Consider the following 5,172-nt stretch of genomic DNA (forward strand, 5'->3'; position numbering starts at 1 on the left):
GACTCACACATTCATGAGCCACGATTAAAGTAACGTTCTTTTGACCATTTTTATTTGATTGACTTAATATTTATTCAAAACAAAACCACTACAAGAAAAGGGATCTTTTATCCCAGTTTTTACACTTAGAAATATAGAAAATGGGATAAAAAGTATCTTTTAGCTTTTAATCCCACTTTTACGTTTGAAGTCTCCAAATAATTAAGTCTGGGAGTTTGGAGCAAGGGACTCGTTTGGAAAACAGACACAAAACCCTTGTTGGGAAGACTATTTTTATGCACATGCCAAACATAGCCTTTGTAAGACTTTTTATCCCAGTTTTTAGGCAATAACCGGGATAAAAAGTTGAGGTCCAATGGGCTTCAAAGTGAAAAGACCCTAGCCAAAACCCTATCAATTGATTTTTTGTTTTCTGTCGCTCCCTTTCTCTTGAAACCTCTCTATTATTCCCCTCTCACAGACACAGAGCTTTCCAAACCCTAAGCTCGCATGAAACCTGAACCAAAAAAAAAGAAAAAAAATCCTCTCTCTCCATCTGAAATTAGCTTCCTAGTCCCTCTCTCTCTTCCTCAAGTCCATTCAGCTCATTTTGAAGATGTTCTTTCAGGTATGATTATTAGTTTTATATATTCTAGAATTATATATTAATTTTTTTTTTCGTTTTTCTCACTCCCAAAATTAATTAGGGTATCTTTCTTCTTCATAAATTTGAAGTTAGATTTATCTCTCAACCAAATGGGGTGATCCCTGCTAACCTCGTTTTTGGGTTAGTGTGTATGTTTAGCCCTTCAATCTCATCTTTATTTGAAAAACATCACTTACAAGTTAAAAACAAAATCTCCTCTGTTCTCATTGAAAATATCTCTTTTAAGAGTTGGCCACAATACATATGTAAGTATTTTTTTTTTTCAATATTTCTTAAGTGTGTATTTGTTTGAATCTGGTATTGTTGCTTATTTACCATAGTGTGCTTACAATGACAAAAATTTATCATCGTGTAATAATTTGATTTATTTTGTACTTCAGAGTATTTTTCTAGTCAAACTACACAAATATTGGATTTAAAAATTATCTGTAAAAGCAGTTTATTGATTTAAGTCAACCATGATTTGTAATTTATATTGAAAATGAACTCCAAAAAAAGTATGTTATTGCAATGATGCTTAATGATTCAAATATTTTTGTAGGCCAGCTTCGATTCCAAGGAGGTAATGTTGTAAATATCTTAAGATGAAATTGGTTTGCAATGAATAGATACCTATTTTCTTTTTTATTTTTGTTATAATTGATGGATTGCTTGTGTTCGTGTCTACTTTCAGATGGAAACATATATATATGTATGTATGTTCCCATTATTAAGAATCGGCCTTATTAGTCCTTGAGCTCGCTGATTATATTAAAATAGAGAGGCTTTTGTTTTTTTATTATCTAGCTATGTGTATGTAGAGATAAAGAAAGTGTGAGATTATAATTAAAGAGTTGAGTACATAGTTTGTAAGAAAAATTTGTTCTTAATAAATTGGATTCTAGGCCAGAGACAACTGGTACTAGTTATAATGATGTTGTTTTCTTATTTTGCTTGAGTTATGGTTCTTTTTTATTAATAGTTATAACTAGATATAGAAATGATTGTTGGTGCACGTGATTATGTTCAAGGCGACTTAGACTTCTTGCAATATATACATGTGTGTCTTTGATTATGAAAAAATAAAACAAAATAAGGAACAAATTAATTAGTATTAGTAAAACAACACAATATGATTTTTCTGTAACAGTTAAATCTTTGATTTGCATAAGCTCATATAGTGGGGAAACATTATACACTAGCTCTATATATATTGTTAATTTAATTTCTCTATGTTTATTAAAAAAATAATTGCTATTTGTTTATGAATTAATCGATTGGTTATTATGTCATGCAAAGGAAAGATGAGTTCGCTCGTAAAGATGTTTGGTTCAATTTTCCTTTTTTGGTCTCAAGAAGTCTCAAAATTCTCTAAACCTGATATTATATGTAAGGACACTATTTTTTGATATATTGTTTGTACAGTAACTGAGCATAATGTTGAAAAAATTCCAGTTTAAAATATGTTTTATCTAATGAAAGAATTGTTCTTTCTTAGTATGAACAATAAATAAAATATTGATCTTTTATGCTCATAAACAACTCTGATCCAGCTATTTGTGTTTGTGTTTGCATTATAGCAAGTATGTCATTGTATTAGCAGTTCTGAGTAATGTGGCAAGAGAAGTGCTTGGTTTTCACTATAGTAGCAAACCTAGCATTATTAAGCGAAGGGGCAATCGATTAAGTTGATCAAGCACTGCGAGGTATGCATTTTTTTTGGTTGACTAGCATATACTGAACTTCATTTACTTTAGAAGCAAATTGTGTATTCTTTTGGCAATCACTATTCTTTTGTTTAATTTTCTATTACTGAATATTTGAAAGAAGTAGATTATATGTGATGTTCATTTAAAAAAAAAATAGCTAGATGTATAGCTGCAGAAACTATATTTGTCTTCTATAAATATGAACCAAGTGGTTGTGTTGTGGTGTTAAGAAATATAAGCCTATAATAATTAATTTTTTTTTATCATGCAATGAGATTAGGAGGCTGAACAATAATAACTTGTGTGGGTCATCTTCTTTACCACAATAATAATTAAAAAAAAAAAATCCGCTTGCTTTCTTGTAAGTAAAAACCTTCTCTGTTTCACTTCATTGTTAAATGTGTTTCTTTTTTTTTTATGCTACTTTTTTTATACTTCTTTTCACTTTTATATTACATATGAGAATGAATGTACTATAATTTGTGTAGGGAAGCAAATATATTATTTGACGGGTTGAGACTTTTGTGGATACCATAGGACTTAAGTGATGTATGAGAAAGTTTGTCTAAAATTATCGTATGTGGCATAAGGGGACCGCGAATACATACTTTTACTTGTCCAAAATAATTATAGAATTATGTAGTTATTATATGCTAACTTACATTCGTGGTATACTTTAACTTTTAACTCATATTGAAGTCATAAAAGTAAAAGTAAGTATATAATCTTTACTATAAATACAACATATAAGAATACTTTCTTTTTAATTAATTTTAATTTTTTAATTTGACAGGTTGATGACCTATCCCAATATTGTAAGGAAGAACATCTCTTATCGCTTCGACAATAGTGGTTTAAGTCAATTGTTTCCTTTGATTTATAAATAATCAGTAGTATTCTATTGTATTTCTTTTAGACATTTTGTTTAGTATTTTAGATATTTGTACACAATGTAAAGTATTGGTTATTAATTCAAGTTACTATTGGTTTTAAAAATTATATTAATCATTTATTTTTTAGTTAACTCTTTATATACGTATTCCATATAATTATAAAAATAAAAATTAGATTTATTATTTATTGTAAAAAAATGAATGAAATGTAATAAACTTAAAAGAAAAAAATTCTGAAAACATACATATTTATTTGCAAAATGTGGAATAAAAGGTTACATTTTATCCCATTTTTTTAAAAAATAAATTAAAATAAAAGGGTACTTTTTATCCCATTTTTTATTAAAAAAGTGGGATAAAAAGTACTCTTTTATCCCACTTTTCTCATAAAAACTGGGATAAAAGGGTGCCTTTTATCTCACTTTTCTCATAAAAACCGGGATAAAAGGTACCTTTTTATCCCGGTTTTTATGAAAAAAGTGGGATAAAAGGGTACTTTTTATCCCAGTTTTTACATAAAAACCGGGATAAAAAGTATATTTTTTATCACGGTTTTTTAAAGACTTTTTATCCCACTGCCATACATCCCGGTTTTCATTTTAGCGAAAACCGGGATAAAATGCCTTAAAAACCGGGATTAAAGGCCTTTGCTTGTAGTAGTGAACATTGTTTTTGTTGGAAATTATTTTACTAGGATCTTAGATCTACTCACAAGTATGTTGATTAACACCCTAAATATGAACTTTCTAAAACGATGAAATAAACACATATAAAGTTTAGGAAACCTTACATTGGGTGCAGTGAAATAATATGACTCCTTCCGTTCAGATATCTAGCCCTTGATTCCTTTCTATAGCAGAGCATTATCAATATCTGACCCTTGATCTCTTTCTCTGATTCTTTAGTGCTGAAACTCCTTCTTGCTGAAAGTATTTCTTCACGATCTTCCTCACTATGATTAAGGGATCACTTGCTGTGTGTGGGCACTATTCTCACACTAAGAATTTCGAAATTGAAGAAAGAAGGAAGAGAGCAAAGTGGCGGCTAAAGATAGGGAGAGAGAGAGGCTCAGTTTTTTCTGAATCAGAAGTGTAATTTTCCTCAAGCCTTCACTATCTATTTATAGCATTCCACTAGGGTTAGGTTTGAATTATTTGGCATTAAAATAATGAAAATATCAGTTTAAATTCCCTACAAAAGTGGTCGGCCATACATAGTGGACTTGGGCCTCACTATTTGCAATTTTGCAGTTTTATCTTTTCTGCATCTGATTTTCTCAAAAACGCCAATTTTCTAATTCAACCATTTAAATGCCAATTCTAACTATTTAATAACTATAAATAATTATTAAATAATATTGTCATTTATCATATTTATTAATTGAACCATACAAAGTATCATAATTAACAAATATGCCCCTAAAACTCTTTCTTTACAATTTCGCCCTTACTTTGTGAAAAATTCACAAATAGACACATAGTCTAATTTGAGAATTATAATTGATTAATCAAAACTAATTATATGAGTCTTACAGGCAATATTATCTCAACTAGTGCGGGGACCATGGTTCTATATAACCGAGCTTCTAATAAGTAGATCAAGAATTTATTACTAAAATTCACTAACTTATTAATTCTTCGTTGAATCTATGCATAGAACTTAGAATTACACTCTCAGTATATAGAATGCTCTATATGTTCCACCATATAGACACATCATTAGTTATCCATTGTTATAATCCTAATTTGATCAATGATCCTCCATATGAATGATCTACACTGTAAAGGGATTAGATTACCATTACACCCTACAATGTATTTAATCCTTAAAACACTTAACCCTGTATAAATGATATTTCAGCTTATGTAAAATGAGATCTCCACCATTTATTTTCGTTTGGTCAAGCTCGAAGGAGATCATCCTTTACTTACTATTCGCTAGATAG

At 29.4% G+C, this 5,172-nt stretch overlaps 1 long non-coding RNA gene across 5 annotated transcripts; it reads left to right on the forward strand.

Annotated features, from left to right (window-relative positions):
• The first annotated feature begins 348 nt into the window (after positions 1–348).
• On the forward strand, positions 349–3,387 carry LOC133037940 (uncharacterized). Of its 5 annotated transcripts, none has more exons than XR_009687927.1 (4): positions 358–607; positions 1,925–2,014; positions 2,206–2,331; positions 3,128–3,383. It is a non-coding gene; the product is annotated as an uncharacterized LOC133037940 (long non-coding RNA). The 5 variants fall into 5 exon arrangements; XR_009687926.1 differs by lacking the exon at positions 358–607 and adding an exon at positions 618–891; XR_009687924.1 differs by having other exon boundaries at positions 349–607; positions 1,925–2,331; positions 3,128–3,387.
• Positions 3,388–5,172: the final 1,785 nt, after the last annotated feature.

This window comes from Cannabis sativa, chromosome 5, assembly GCF_029168945.1.
Source record: "Cannabis sativa cultivar Pink pepper isolate KNU-18-1 chromosome 5, ASM2916894v1, whole genome shotgun sequence".
In the NCBI taxonomy this organism is placed as follows: Eukaryota; Viridiplantae; Streptophyta; class Magnoliopsida; order Rosales; family Cannabaceae; genus Cannabis; species Cannabis sativa.